The 16,515-nt window shown below is 43.7% G+C and overlaps 1 long non-coding RNA gene across 15 annotated transcripts in view; it reads left to right on the forward strand.

The window, feature by feature from the left end:
* The first annotated feature begins 11,700 nt into the window (after nucleotides 1-11,700).
* Nucleotides 11,701-16,515, forward strand: part of LOC103345229 (uncharacterized) — a 31,410-nt gene continuing 26,595 nt past the window's right edge. For 14 of the 15 annotated variants that reach the window (XR_011385611.1, XR_011385600.1, XR_011385610.1 and 11 more), the window contains exons 1-2: nucleotides 11,701-12,361; nucleotides 12,990-13,100. This is a non-coding gene — a long non-coding RNA (uncharacterized lncRNA). Of the gene's footprint in view, nucleotides 12,362-12,751; nucleotides 12,860-12,989; nucleotides 13,101-16,515 lie in introns of those variants that run through there. The other variant, XR_011385613.1, reaches the window with a different exon arrangement.

Consider the following 16,515-nt stretch of genomic DNA (forward strand, 5'->3'; position numbering starts at 1 on the left):
TTTTTTTTTTTTTTTTTTTTTTTTTTTTTTGACAGGCAGAGTGGACAGTGAGAGAGAGAGACAGAGAGAGAAAGGTCTTCCTTTTGCCGTTGGTTCACCCTCCAATGGCCGCCGCTGCAGCCGGCGCACCGCGCTGATCCGATGGCAGGAGCCAGGATCCAGGTGCTTTTCCTGGTCTCCCATGGGGTGCAGGGCCCAAGCACCTGGGCCATCCTCCACTGCACTCCCTGGCCATAGCAGAGAGCTGGCCTGGAAGAGGGGCAACCGGGACAGAATCCGGCGCCCCAACCGGGACTAGAACCCGGTGTGCCGGCGCCGCAAGGTGGAGGATTAGCCTATTGAGCCACGGCGCCGGCTTTACCTCATTGAAATTTAATATAAATCTCTAATAGATATGATAAGCATATAGTAAACTCTAGAGCTATCCAGTAAGATTACATATGTGTGTGTGTGTGTGTGTGTGTGTGTAACAAGAATTAAGGTGAGAAACTAGAAAGTATCTATATAAAATAAAAGATTGTAGTAACTGAAGGACAAAAATGATATATAGAAAACAAATATCAAATGGGAGACAGAACATAGAAAAACCTAAAAATTTCTTTGTACAGAAATCTGACTTAGTCACAAAAAGCAGCTGTGAAAGAAAATGTGTTTGTAGGCACAGGTATTTGGCAAAGAGTGTGACACGGCTTTGGTGGGGGGGGGAGGTGGTTGCATTGTGGTGCATTGGACTAAGCAGCTGCCTCGGACACTGGCATCCCAAAACAGAGGAGCACTGGTTCAAGTTGTTGCTGCTTCACTTCTGATCCAGTCCCTGTTAATGTGCCAGGGAAAGCAGGGGAAGATGGTCTAAGTCCTTGGGTGCCTACCACCCACAGGGGAGACCTGGGTGGAATTCCAGGCTCTTGGCTTTATCTTGATCCAGACCTGGTCACTGCACTAGTTCACTTGGGGAGTGAATTAGCAGATGGACAATCTCTTTCTGTGTCTCTCCCTCTCTCCTGTAACTCTGTCTTTCAAATAAATAAATACATCTTAGAAAAAAAGTCAGCAAATAATCAATACTGGCATCCCATAATGGAGTGTCTTTAGTGGACATCTGGGGAATGAGCCAATGATGAAATCTCTCTCTCTCTGTATCACTCTGCTTTTCAAATAGATGGATAGTTCTTAAAAGAATTTAAGAGTTATCAATACTGCTTGCTTCAGCAGGGATGGAGCTAAAGAGAAATAGGTTTGAGGATGGTGAAGCATTCACTTTTTATTACATATCTTTATAATTCCCTGTACTGTTTGAGTTTTTCAGAAGCATGTTTCCATGTCAAAGTGTGTGATTATGAACACATACAAGAATATAAACCCAGAAAGGACGAAAAGGTAATGTACCAATCAATAGTAGGTGTTAATGAGTTTTTAGCTCATAGATGACTGTTGTCTACTTTTTGCTGTTTTGCATTTCCCAGCACTTCAACAGTAAGTATGAATTACTCAAAAACATTTCAATAAGGTATATACAGGATTGCAACATTAAGACATGTTCACCATTATATGAGGAAGTGGGCTTCATTTTCCCCATTCATTGACAAACTACCTCCTATTTATAATAAGGAAAACAGAAAATACTAGGAATATCTAAGAAGAAATATTCTTTATTTATATGAAGAAAATGGACAATTGTACTGGAAAAGATAAAGGGGGTAAGTCAATAAAGGAATCAGCTATATTCTTGGTTGGGAAAACTTAATTATTTTAAAGATGATACTTTTTTTTCAAAGTAATATAAATTTGAACCAACACAAATTTAAAAATGCCTAAATGGGGGGGAGTTCACAAAGTTATTCAAATTTAATATGTAGGAATACATATAAAAAGTACCAATAATTTACAAAAAGAATAGATGTAAATTATATTAAGTGTTTTAATTGAGCTAAAGGACACTAAGAAAAAAAATTCAAGATAGAGAGGGTCACAATCTTAATTTAAAAATTAGGAAGCAAATGTGGACAAAATACATAATTTTAACCTCATAATATCACACCATAAGACCAGTATAGGAATGGGCAAAGTATATCAAAATGTTAGTAGTGGTATCCTGTGTTAATTTTTTGCTTTACAATGTGTTTAAAGTTTCTAATTTTTCTATAATGGAATATATTATTTCTGTAATGATAAAAAGAGGAAGTTACCCTTTAAAACTTCCAACAGGAAAATGAAGAATAGAAATGGAAAGATAAATTAGTGGTGAAAAACAGCCAATAAAAACATACAAAAGCAAATTCAATCTAACAATTTTAAAAGGCCACTTAAAAAATAATAATCTGTTCCATTTCTCAAATTGGCAAAGAAATTTTAAAAGGATATTTTTCAAGGGAGTATCCTAGCATTCAAAGCAGTAGAAATACATTCATTTCTGTTTTTCTCTTTTTTTTAAACACAAAGGGTGGAGGAAGAAGAGGAATTTGGTCTCTTTTTGATGCTCTGCTGCCATCTATAGAAAACTATGCAAAATGCAACTAAGAAATTCCCTTGATCTGAAATCCATTGCAGCAGACTTAAATAAATATATAAGTTAGAAAAAAACCTGATAACTCTTTCTGGGACCTTGGCTTCTCTGTAAGCTGCATAAGCAAAAAGGTTGTGAGGTGGGAAATGTTAGGCCTACATTGTAAATCTCAGTTATCAAATTAATGCAGGATGAAAAGTGAGAGAAATAAGAACAGGTAGATTGATACAAGTAGACTACCTCATAAAACAAATGTCAACAATTAAATTGAAATCATGCACAATAGACTGATCAGAAGGGAATCAAACGAGAAATCCTGAAAATCTCTGAACACTTGGAAAATAGACTACATAATTACAAATAATCAATGTATCAAAAAGAAAATCTAATAAGAAATAAAAGTAGCACTGAATAAAACTATAAACACAACATATTAAAATACACAGGATGCAGCTAAAGCAGCGCTGAAAGGGAAATTTATAACATAAATGCTTATCTTAGAAAAGTTTTTAAACCCGTAATTTAAGTTTCTATTTCAAGAAAGCAAAAAAACAAGAATAAACAGAAAGCAAATAGAGAGCAGAAATTAATGTAATTGAAAATGAGAAAATCCATTTAAAAAAGTTGATTCTGAGACTGGCGTTGTGGCATAGCAGGTAAAGCTGCCATCTGCAATGCCAACATCCCATATGGACTCTGGTTTGTATCCCGGCTGCTCCACTTCTGATCCAGCTCCCTGCAAGTGGCCTGGCAAAAGTAGTGCAAGATGGCCGAAGTGCTTGAGCCCCTGCTATCCACAAAAGTGACCTGCAAGAAGTTGCTGGCTTTGGCCTGTCTCAGCCCTGGCTTTTGAAGCCTCTTGAGGAATGAACCAGTGCATGGATGAAGACTCTCTCTCCCTTTCTCTCTGTAACTCTTCTAATAAATAGATAAATAAAGAAATAAATCTCTCAAAAAATAAAAAGTTAGTTCTGGGAGCAGCTTAACCAGCTGTACCACAACACAGGCCCTGAATGTATAGTTTTTTCATGACCTGCATATGAGCACCTGTTAAGACTCCAGGCTGCTCCACTTTTTTTATTTATTTATTTGAAAAGCAAAGTTATGGACAGGCAGAAGCTGAGAGAAAAAGAGAGGTGGAGAGGTCTGCCATCCACTAGTTCACTCCCCAAATGGCTGCAAGTTGGAGCTGTGCCCATCTGAAGCCAGGATCCTGGAGCTTCTTCCAGGTCTCCCACATGGGTGCGGGGGCCCAAGGACTTGAGCCATTTTCCATTGCTTTCCAAGACACATTAGAAGGGATCTGGGTTAGAAATAGAGCAGCACAGACACAAACTGGCCCCCATATGGGAGACCCAGAAGAAGATCCTGGTTTCTAGCTTTGGCCTGGCCCAGCCCTAGCAGTTGCAGTCATTTTAGGAGTAAACTAGTGGATGGGAGCTTCTTTCTGTCTCTCCCTTTCTGTAACTATGCCTTTCAAATTAACAAAAATATGAATCTTTGAAAAAAAAAACCTGAAAAAATGTAGGAAAATTATATATAATCCATGGGCTGACTCTTGAACAAGTCAAGGGATTTAGAATTCATTAGATAAAAAAATGATAACATTCTACAACATAAAACTAGTAATTTTTAATGGCAAAAGATACCATAAACAAAGTCAAAAGGTGGGCTGGTGTTATGGTATAGCGGGTAAAGCCAACAACCTATGATGCTAACATCCCACATGGCTGCCGGTTTGTGTTCTAGCTGCTCCATATTTGATCCAGCTCCCTCCTAATTGCCTGGAAAAGGAGAAGATGGCCTAAGTGTTTGGGCTCCTACCATCCACATAGGACATACAGATGAAGCTACTGGCTTCTGCCTGGCCTAGCCCTGGTTGTTTTGGCTATCTGGGGTGTTAACTAGTGGATGAAAGATCTCTCTCTGTCTCTGTGACTTTCAAATCAGTAAATTATTTTTTTAAAGGATTTTTAAAATTTATTTGACAGGTAGAGTTATAGACAGTAAGAGAGAGAGACAGAGAGAAAGGTCTTCCTTCCGTTGGTTCACTCCCCAAATGGCCACCACGGCCAGCGCTGGGCCAATCTGAAGCCAGGAGCCAGGTGCTTCCTCCTGGTCTCCCATGCGGGTGCAGGGGCCCAGGCACTTGGGCCATCCTCCACTGCCCTCCCAGGCCACAGCAGAGAGCTGGACAAGGAGCAACCGGGACAGAATCCGGCACCCATATGGGATGCTGGCACTGCAGGTGGAGGATTAACCAAGTGAGCCATGGCACTGGCCAAGGAAATTAATTTTTAAAAAGTCAAAAGATAAATAATGAATTACATAAAAATATCTGCAAAGCCTAACAGATAAGGAGCTAATTTGCATAATAAAGAATTCTTACAAATTGATTATGTTTAACTGATATATTTAATCTCCACATTTCAAACACCATTAATCCCAGAATAGAGTGAGTAAAGTATGACACTTGGCTATGAATGCTAAAAGGGAACTTGCCAAATCACACACAGGTGAAAAGCTGTTTCTTAGTGGTATTTAGCACTGGAATAGAATACAGTACTCCTTCAGGCTACTTAGGGAGTCCTTTGACCAGAAGTAGATAGATCTTATGTAGCAGAGCTGGCTGCTGGTTTTGAGTTTAACACATAAAAGCTATGTATGTCCTTGAAGAGCCCACTCTGCCATTCAGCACTGGAGCTTTTTTTTTCTCCTTAAAGATTTATTTATTTGAGAGGCAGAGTTACGGAGAGGCAGAGGCAGCGAAAGAGAGGTTTTCCATCTGCTGGTTTACTCCCCAGATGGTCAAAATGGCAAGAGCTGGGCCGATCCGAAGCCAGGAGCTTCTTCCGGGTCTGCCACGTGGGTGCAGGGGCCCAAGGACTTGGGCCACCTTCTACTGCTTTCCCAGGCCATAGCAGAGAGCTGGATTGGAAATGGAGCAGCCGGTACTTGAACCGGTGCCCATAGGGGATGCGGGCACTGCAGGCAGCAGCTTTACCTGCTACACCACAGCGTCAGCCCTGGTACTGGAGCTTTTAATTGAGCTACTCCACATGAGGGCCTGGGTTTTACCCATGTTCACCTCAGCTGAGCACTAAGCAATATAGAATAATCTTGGATCTCCAGAGAGAATATTCTGGTGAGGGTCCACATCTTCTAGGCCCTGGGACTCAGGAGTCTGAGATAGGCTCTTCACTCAAATGCCTAGAATATAGGACATGGCAAACCAGACAGGGTGAGAAGAGGCAGCCCACCTGGCTTAGGATGACCTCATTCTCATTTACTGAAACTACTTTAGGTAGCTGGGACTAAATAAACTGTCACTGCATTGAAGACCTTTATTACACTGTTTAGGCTGCTATGAAAAATTACCATAAACTGAGTGGCTTATAAACAACAGTAATTTATTTCTCACAGTTCTGGAGGCTGGAAGTCTACCATCAGGATGCCAGCAGTCAGGTTCTGCTGAGGACCCTCCTTCCAGTTTTCAGACAGCTGCCTTCTCGTTGTCTGAAGGGTCTTCAAGAATGCTGGAGGAAAATGAGATTAAGAGGTAAGTTTATTTTTATATAAAAATTTATTTAGAATTAATACAAATGAAAAAACATAATATACTTTTTCCATAAACATTTTTGAATATCCTTGTATACTCACATGGTGAGAACTAGGTAGCTATCTGGCCTCGTTAGAAGGGCAAAAATCCTATTCATGAAGATTCCATCCTTGTGACATAATTACTTCCTGAACACTAAGGCTGCAAACACCATCACATTGGGGACTGCATTTCAAAATACAAATTTTGAAGAAACACAGATATTCAGCACATAATAAGGCCTCACAGAAGTACTGCTGCTGAGTCGCTCAGTGCCCTTGGTCTGATTTCAGCTTTTCTTTTTTTGTGAGGGCAGTGGGAAAACTGGGTGGTTATATCGAATGGTATGGGGACACGTATGAATATATTAGCTCTTGCTCACATCTATGGTATGGGAGACATTACTCAAAGTAAAAGTAAGATTTAGACTGCAAGTCTGATGCCCAAGTATGCCACATCCATAAGCCATGTGTTTCAGAAGAAACAATGCAAAATACAAGAGAAACATTCCAATGTAAAGTAAAAGTGAAATTCATACCACATCTATGAATCAGGTGCCAAGCAGCTTAATCTCACAAATAGTTGTCTGATGATGGGGAGTGCCAAGGTAACTGAACTGACACTGCTGGTTGATAAATAAGGCTTCTCCTGGAGAGTAAAAGCCAAGGAAACAAGAAGTAAAAAAACAAACAAACAAACAAACAAACAAACAAAAACCTATGTGAGTCAAAGCCAAGGAGAGACACAAAATTACTTATGTTCACTTTCTACTAAATGGAGCACAGGATATTTCCCAGGTAGTTAAAAAGTGGAGAATTGATTGTTTTTAAGAGAACTGACCACTTGCTGCTGGTATGGTAGTTGGTACCCTCTAAGATGTGCTACAAACAGAAACAGCTACAAAGACAAAGAATGGGAAGGGAAAGTCACACTGCACAGACTGCAGAAGGATCCTGAGGAACTTCAGAAGACTGCATGGATGGAGAAAACCAGATATACAGCCACGAGCAGGGATATTATGGCTGTCCTGAAAGGAACTGGTATAGTCCCAAGGCTTCTTTTTCTGGCAGCCATTGTGGACACAGCAGGATGGAAGGTAGTTGTCATGAAGAATCAGTCTCCACTGGGGCTAATGACTATTTCTCCTCAGATGAGCTACAGAACAAGAATTTGGCATGACCAGACAGGTACACCATTGCCATTCTTCATGGACAGGGTAGCAATATGCATACTATCTGACATATAATTGGGAGATAGGCTTTTTTCAAATGCTGGCATTCAGAAAGGGGTGAGCAGAGTAGAGAGCCATGGTATCCTGCCATCAGAAGCCAGGTGGAAAGAAAATAATCTATGGCTGTGGTCACACATCCTACAGCTCAATCATCCCCAAATAGAAGACTCTATAAAAGTATGAACCTATTACACTTGGATAGGGCACAATGAGTGGAGAATATCTTAACAAAATATCTATTTGGGACTCTGTTGATGATGTTATAATTATGAGGAGAAATGGACAGAAATACAACATTGTAGGAAACATTAACATTTCCCTCTCATTCTTCAATGGATCCAAAAAAAAGTGTTGTGAAGCCAGATGATGTTGTTGGTAACATGCATTATTCATTCCATAAAATTTAGGGAGTAGCTACTATAAGACACAATCAGAACAAAATCGTAACAGACACACACTAAAGACAATGAAAAAGTAGGCTATGGAGAACTGACGTTCTGGTAGGCACAAACAAGCAAAGAACCATAACAAGTACATAAGGATGCTCAGAGGACAACACGCATCAAGAACAGGAGGGAAATGGGAACTGTGCATTTAGGTGAGGGTGGGGGTGGAGGGGTCACAAGAGATGAGATCAGATGCTGAGGGTTAGGTACATGGAAACCAAATGTTAAATCAAACACATGAAAAAAGGGGAACCCTGTGGACACCTTCAGGGAAAGTTCCAGGCAGAAGGAACACGGGGCAAAAGTCTGTATCTACTTTAGGAGCAACAGGACGTTAGTACAGTCAGAGGGGACTGAGAAGGGAGGGGAGAACTATGAGAGAAAGAAAGAGAGAGGACTGGTGAACAGAGCACATGTGGCCTGATGGGTACAGGCAAGGACGTGTGATTTACCCTGAATGACATGAGGCCTGCCAGCTTTGAGCAGACATCATATGACAGGACTGTTGTCTTAACAGCATTACTCTGGCTACTGGATTGATCATGGGGAGTAAAGAGAAGGACGGTGCGGCAGGGAGACAGTTGGGAAGCAATTCCCACAATCCAGGGGGAACAGATGGACTTGGGTCAGGGCAGTAGCAGCAGAGGTGGTAAGACATCAGATTCTGCGTCTGCTCTGACGAGAGAGCTCACAGGGTTTTTCCTGACCAATGGAAAATGAGGAGGGAGTAAAAGAGCCCAATGAAAGATGAATGACTAAGAAAAGAGGATCCACATCGTTGCCTGTGACTGGGAATGTAGCAAGTGAAGGTTTACATGGGCGGATGGAATAGTTCTGCATGAGGCTTCTTAACTTGGATGGACTCTTAGGCAGTGAATTCCAAAGGAAGGGCAACAGCCAACAGAGAGGAGGGGAGGCAGTGCTGAGATTTGAAGAGGAAAGCTAGTTGTGAGGTGCCAGGGCAGGCCTGCATAGAGACCCAAGAGAGGAGGACCATAAGCATTTGGAATAAGCACGAGGCAGGAAGATGCTTTCACTTTGGCAGGGACACAGCACTCATGCCTTATAACCTAGTCCAAAGGCTGTGGCTTTTGCTGGCCTCCTAGCCTCTAGGTACAGGTGTGCTCCTACTGGAGAGGGTGGCATGGGCAGGTCCCACTAAGGAAAAGAGTTATGTGTTTATGCTGACTTTTTCAGTTGGCCCAAGAGCCACAAGCAGGAGGAAGACACACGACAGCAAAGCAGGTGATCCACCCGGACTTCTGGCTTCTCTGAAACTAAACCTTAACTTTGCTCATAGGAAAAAGCACACACAGTGAGGTGGTTTCACCAATCTGAAAATGAGACATTGCCCAGAAAAGGTCCTCAGAAGAAAAGGGAAACCAGGGAGCCCCTCACTTCATGTCCCACGGGAGAGGAGTGGGACTGGCTTAGGAACAAGCATCAAAGCCTCATTGACTCACTCGGCTCAAACTGTTGCAGGGACTGCTGACTGCTCCCACACATAGTGAGTGCTTCACTCCACATCCCAGTGCTGGTACCAAGGGACCAAGAGCCACCAGGCTTCCAGACAAGGGGAGACATGTCCCACTGTGGCCAGTCTGACAAACGCCTGACCCCACATGAGACCCTGGAGGTTCACACCCTTTCCTCAAACTGGATTTCTTCTCCCACACTGGAGAAGGCAGGAAATCTCTTTGAGTACAGGGGTCTGTATCTACCTCCCTATGTACCCACACATGTGCATATCTGTACAGAGATGATCAGCTTTTTCTTCCAGGGAGGGCCTCCCTCCCATCTTGTGACCTATGGATTTGCTAACAGCAAATTAAATTCAAAGATGAGAGGAGGTCCCTGCTGAAATATACTTGAGCCTTTAAAGAGAAACTCACACATAATGCATCAAACAAAGGAAGGAAAACATAATGCAGGAGATGAGACGTTTTCCTTCACTGCCTTTCCACTGTCCCAGAAAATTCCAAGTTGCAGATGCAAAGCAGCTTGAAGAAGTAATCTGCCTCCTCTAGCACCCTGTCTGGTGTTCCCGTGTCATTACAAAGGTTAAATGAGGGACGATCAAAGGCCTTCACAACCTGCACAGAAAATACGTGTAATGAAAAATTCGTGCATAGACTTGGAACTTTTTACACCAAAATCAACGTACCTTTTAATCTGATGCTTCCATGAACTTTCCAAAGCCCACTCTTAGGGAAAAAGCCCACCAACCCACCAGCCAGTCCCAACCATCTCCTGCACTCTCCCTCTCCAACTACTCAAATACTTCACCCTTGCTTTGTCTGCTTCCACTTCTTTTGCATCAGATCTAGTTTTCTAGGACATTTGGTCCAGGATCCTAAAAGGCAGCTTATCCATCAAATGCCGGATCTCATTGTGTTCGTTCTCTCTGGAGGCCTGTTTGCTGGATGTCCCTTCACTGTGAACACCCCACATCTACAAAAGAACCATAGCGAGTGACAGCTCTACAACTTTTCAACTCCTTTCTCAGCCCCCGAGCTGGGATGACTAAAGGATCCCACTGGGGCCCACCAGAGAACATGTGTTCACATACTCAGTGATGTTACTTACACATGACGTTGTTGTCATCAGTTCCGCCTTCACTACAAGCCACAGGATTCCTTATAACATCACAGTCGTGATCACTTGTGCCAATTCCATGAAGTTGCCACAACTATGTAGGACATATAGCACCATGGGGCCCATACCAAACTGTCACCAAAATTAAGATACACCACCTGGGTTCAGCTTAGCACAGTGGGGTAAGGCGCCACCTGTAGCACTAGCATCCCATGTAACTGCAAGTTTTAGTCCTGGCTGCTCCACTTCTGTCCAGCTCCCTGCCAATGTGAATGGGAAAGCAGCAGAAGATGGCCCAAGTTTCTGGGCCCCAATACCCAAATGGGAGACCTGGAAGAAGCTCTGGTCTTCTGGTTTTGCCCAGGTCATTGCAGCCACTTGGGGAGTGAACCAGGGGATGGAAGATCTCTCTCTCTTTCTCTCTCTGTAACTCTGCCTTTCAAAAATAAATATTAAAAACATGTATTCCACCAGCTTTGTAATGACAGAAGGGAGGCCTGTCACTGACATACTCTCCACTATAGCAGACAAGCTCTGTGGTGCCCTAACCTAGAAGAAGATCCCAGGATCCATAAGGAAAGGAGGCCAGAAGGGAAGGCAGGGCACACAGAGGAAGGCAACTAGGCTTCCCCACCCTCTGCACTCCTTAGGTTCCGTGGAGAGATGCCTTTGGCCTAAGCGCTCAGGGCCCTGATGGAGCAGCTCTAGCGGTACACACTCTGGTGTGGGCACTTCCTCACCCCACATGGCCCTTCTATTAAGAGTTTTCCATTCTGGCGCTAGTTTTGAGTCTGGGAGCAAACGCAGCAAACCTGTCTACACTGTGTGCTCAGCTCTGTTAACCAGCCACGAACAACGCAGAACCAGCATTTCAGGGCCATGAAAGCCACGCAGCAGCATCCCTAATGCCTTTAAACATCATTGCTGGAAGGAGACGACCCTGACTACCTCGTCTAACTGGGAATCCGTCCACCGCCTGTCTTTGTCGCATCACTCCTTTTATTCTCTTACTATCCCTTAGCCCTAAGCTGATCACTGTTAGTGCGTTTATTGTCTGTCTCCACCCAAGGGGATGAATATGCCTTGAGAACTGGGCACTCGTGTCCTCTAACCGTCTTGGGTGCCCGGGCTCGAAAGCAGTGTCTGGTACACAACACGTACCCAAAGCACATGGCTTCGAGGGGAGAGGCTGTGCGGGAGGCTGGGAAAGGACGTCCTTAGAAGGCGTTCCAGGGCTAGCAGGCTTTCGCTCACTCAAGCACCCAGCCCCTTACCTTACTTACAAAGAAAAAGAACAGGAGAAACTTCCCACCAAACTTTCAACGCCATGATGATGCAGCCGCCTCGGGAATTCCGTACAGCAAGAATGCGCATGCCCAGCACGACTAAGCGTGCCCATTTTCACTGCACGGCCCGAGCTATGGTTAGAAAGGTACCGAAGACTAACGCCTACTTCCTCTTCGCTCTCACTCCTCCCAGCAATGTCCGCAACCACGCTGAGCAGAAGAAACCGCCCATAGAGCAGACTCGGCTCTGCTTACGGAGGAGCGGCAGCAATTCAGCACACACCCAATACTCGCCGGCAGCCTCAGCGCTCCCGCCACCGGAAGGGACAGGCTCTAACAGAGGAACTTCCTGTTGCTGTTGCTATGGCTTCGGGGCGGGACTTCAGGAGCCCTCCTGCGTCACAATTGCAAATCCACTTCCGGGGTAACACCACGAGCTACCGGGTGGGCTGCTTGTGCGGAAAGCGGTGGCTTCCCGCTTGCCGTTTGTGTTGCTTTAGTCCGTTAGTGGAATGATGAGGTCCTAAACAGCCCAAACGGGCGCAAAGCGAACGTTTTCTTAAGACCTTTGTCGTCTTTTGTTGAAACTTTGACCATGTGGGGGCAGTGTGGTAATACGAATGCCCGCCTCTCGGCTCTACCTCCGCCCTTCATGTTTGGAAAACAGTTACTCCTCAAAGTGAAAATTCCTTCTTTAAAGAGGTAAGTATGTTTTAAGCTAGCCTTGCAACTCCTACTGTTTCTTAAGTATCTCCTAATCTGATGAACAACAAATATATTTTGAAAGTGAATTTCTTTGATTGCCAGGGGCCTGTAAGATTTCTCATCTTTCCAGTTTTTCTAGGCAAACTGCCACATTTTTAGCTGAGCTTTTCGTAACTCTTTTTGTTCATTAAATGCAAACATGCTGTATTAACTATTGGGCTCTCAGAAAATAGAAATGAGGAAGTAGGTATCACCTCAATGCCACTATGCATATATGACTACCTATATTTTCATGTGTTGCCTTTTTATGAACGTGATATAAGGCTGGTAGCCACGCCCCCCCCCATGCAATCCTATCCAGCCACCTGTTAATCAAATGACCCTTACCCCAGGATGTACATCCCTTGACCTGGGGGCGGAACCATGTAATCACTCTCTACCTGGCAATGGAGAGGAGGATTGCTCTTTCCCGCTTTTCATGTGAACCTAGCGCAAGTACATTACTGCTGTCTGTCTCATTCTTTCTCTTCTTTGTCCGCTCTTGCTGAACAATGCCCGCGTGTTTGTTTTCCTTACCTTGAAATGAAATCTATCATTTTACATATGTATTTGTTCCTGTACTTAGAATGCTTCTGTAAGAGACAAGAGTCTGGAATAGGAATTTAGACCCAACCTAGCCACCACACATTGGCGGAGCCAACCAGGAGAGAGTTCACTCCAGAAACAACAGTGTTAGGTAAGTGGAATTAAACTGGTTTCTGTCTCAGGAACACGTGTTTCTAAATCCTGAAACTCTCCCCTAGTCTCTTCTCTCGGCTAAAATGCAAATGTTGGTATCTTATTCTTTCTAATTTTGATAGTTGTGGGGAGGAGAGGCCAATACAGACTGTTAGCATTAATGGGATTTGGGCAGAGAGGCAGGGAAAAGGTGGGCCAGTTTGTGAATGCTTGCTGATTTATAACTGTTTCCAAGGTGTGTGTAACATGTTTTTAATGATAATTTTTATTAGTTAAGTTAGAACTTTGGCTTTATGGAATGATTTTACAGTTACCATTCTTTGGTCTCTGCTTTTTCCATTTCAATCAGGCATGCTAGAGTGACTTTTCATTTGCTAATATTGGGTATCACCTGGTGTGGCAGGCTAGGGAAACAGGTTCTGTTGCTTAGTAACCTCAGCTAGCATCTAGAAGGCAGGACTCCAAACATGACAAAAGCTCCACTTCCTGCCGCCCAGGGTGGGACTTCCACCCCAATATGGTGGCCCCCAGTGAAAACTTGGTGGTTGTCAAGATGGTGGCGCTCATGGGGACTTCCGCCCTTACCAGAAGATGGGCAACAGACCTCACCCAAGATGGCGGCCCCCATAGCCAATCGCATGCTGCACTCCTGGTCAGCAGTGAGATATTTTTTATTTTAGTTTTTTGTATTGGCTTACGATGTTCCTCTGTCAGGTGTCTTCTGTGGGTCACTGGGACCACAGTGATGATGGGTCACCTAGGTCATAAGCCTTAGGCATGGCAGTATAAACTCCCGAGAATTTTCAGGGTGAAATAGCCAAGGTGTTACTGGGTACTTATTAATAAATTTGCAATATTGATAAGCCTGGATGTTGTTGCCACAAATTCAGAGAAGGATTCCGAATACTGGCATAAATGAACGAGGCAACATGATAAGTTTTAAGCTTTTTATTCAGTGAGATAAATGCATAGGAGAGTGAGGGTGTTAGTCTAATCTAAGCAAGAAGGGAAAGTCTGGAAATTAAATTGGAATCCTTACCAAGCAGAAAGCAGGCCAAAAGCCACATGAAACAAGTGTTTTGAGCAGCTATTAACAGCTTATGGGCAGCGCGTTGGCCATGCGCCCCAAAGGTACAGGGCAGCAAAGGTCCATAATAGCGAAAGAGGGCAAGAAGGGCTAGGCCCACCATGTTTCAGGCCTTTAATCCACTTCAAAAGGGGAGTGGTTAATTAGCTTGATTTGGCAGGTGGGCACAAAGGGGGATGAGATCACACAGGGGCGTGGTGAAGGTGTGGTCTTCCAGCTCACAAACCTGATCACCTTTTCTTTTTTAAAGATTTATTTTATTTATTTGAAAGAGACAGAGAGAGGTAGAGACAGAGAGAGAGGTCTTCCATCCACTGGCTCACTCCTTAGATGGCCACAACGGCCGGAACTGCACCCATCCGGAGCCAGGAGCCAGGAGCTTCTTCCAGGTTTCCCACGTGGGTGCAGGGGTTCAAGGACTTGGGCCATCTTCTGCTGCTTTCCCAGGCAATAGCAAAGAGCTAGATTGGAAGAGGAGCAGCTGGGACTAGAACTGGCACCCATATGGGATGCTGGCACTTCAGGCGAGGGCTTAAACCTGCTGTGCCACAGCACTGGCCCCCAAACCTGATCAGTTTTATTCTGTATGCCAGCCTACAACAAAGGAATTCACTTAGAATTCTGGGGACTTGTTTTATTACCCAGGAATTCAGCTTCCTGGTGTGAGGTGTGACCTGGAAGTCTGTATCCAGCAATGGTGGTGGCAATCTCTGAGTTTATTTGCAGCTCTCTGGAAAAGCTCAGTCATGCATGTATGTGCCTCCAAGTGTACTGGCATTTTGTGATGGTGGTATCCACCCTCGTGGCCAGCTACTCCAGGTATGGTGATTTCATATATGTAAGAGGGGCATTGGATAGTAATTATATGCAGGAAGGCCACTCAGAAGCCTGGTTGAAACAGCCCCTAGTGGGCTGGGTAGAATAATGGAACCCCATTCTGGGTACAAAAGGAGACTAAGGCGCCAAAATTGCAGGTAATACAATGGATCCAAGTCACATGCTTAAGCATAATTAGGTTTCTGGAGAGCCATGTCTATTTTTGTCTTCTTAGTTCCTACAAAGAGACTGTTCATCTGTATAATTCTACATGTATTCTGTGGACTAAGTTCTAAGGGTACAATTTGAAAACTAGCCACGGGACCCCAAATCTCCATGAACTGGATGGTAAAAGCAGCATTTTAAGTGTTTAGTGATAACATATATAGAGTTTAAGAGGATAGAATGCTCCACCATGGGAAGCAGTCCATTCAGACTCACACAATGGCAATTGCTCTAAGTATCCTTCAGTGGACTCAGAATCAGCCCAAAAGACATTTTGGTCTGGCTGAAAAGTCCACAAGAGAGCATTTAAGGTGTGGAGAGCCAGGACACTGGTATGAAGAGTATCCCTCCATCAAGGACCTCTATAGGACAAGTGTATTGTAGTAGGCCTGACCTATGAGATGAGCCTCTAGAAAAATTCAGATGTTGAGAGGTTTACTGATGGCAGTTGTTACATGAAGGAGTTTATGCCATAGTGGATCTTACGTAGGTATTAGAAGCTCTGGCATTGCCAAATAATACTTAAGCTCAAAAGGCTGAACATTATTCAGATCTTTTCAAAAACAGATCTGTTTCTGAAAGGTTTTGTTTAGTCTTGCAAACTCTTAATCACTAATGTAATTGGAAAAGACCCACAAAATGAAATGAATATAGACTATAATGCACTTTGCACATCCCCTACACTGTGGTGATCCTCTGCTGGAGTTCTTCATGGGTCTTCTAGATGGCCCCCGTGGCAGGGGTGAGGAACCTTTTTTTCTGCCAAGGGACATTTGGATATTTATAACATAATTTGTGGGCCACACAAAATTATCAACTTCAAAATCAGCCTGCTGTAGATTTATTGAATATCAAATACCTCCTGTGTTTGCCTTGGCAGGGCCAGAAAAAAAATGATTTCACAGACCTTATATTGCCCAGAGGCCAGATATTTCCTCACCCCCTGCAAAAAATCACAGATTGTGAAGATGGGTAGTGAATGAAAACATAAGGCCCTCAGCCTGTAACACTGAGATGATTTAATTCCTGCAAGACTAGATCAGTATACTGATGTATTAGTGGAAGTGATTCCTTTGCTCGGCTGGAATTTTTTGTAGGTGTTCCCTGTATGCTGACCCTATTGGTCACCTAAATTTACTGCTTTTTTCAGACCTGTCCTCATTTCCCATTCAAGAAACAGAGGTTGTTCCCAGGAAAACAAACAAGAGCCTTCTGCCACTTGGAGGTAGAAGAATAGGGGATGGAAGCAGGAGGGATTATTTTTCTGAGGGACTGCATGCCTGCC

Source organism: Oryctolagus cuniculus, chromosome X, assembly GCF_964237555.1.
Source record: "Oryctolagus cuniculus chromosome X, mOryCun1.1, whole genome shotgun sequence".
In the NCBI taxonomy this organism is placed as follows: domain Eukaryota; kingdom Metazoa; phylum Chordata; class Mammalia; order Lagomorpha; family Leporidae; genus Oryctolagus; species Oryctolagus cuniculus.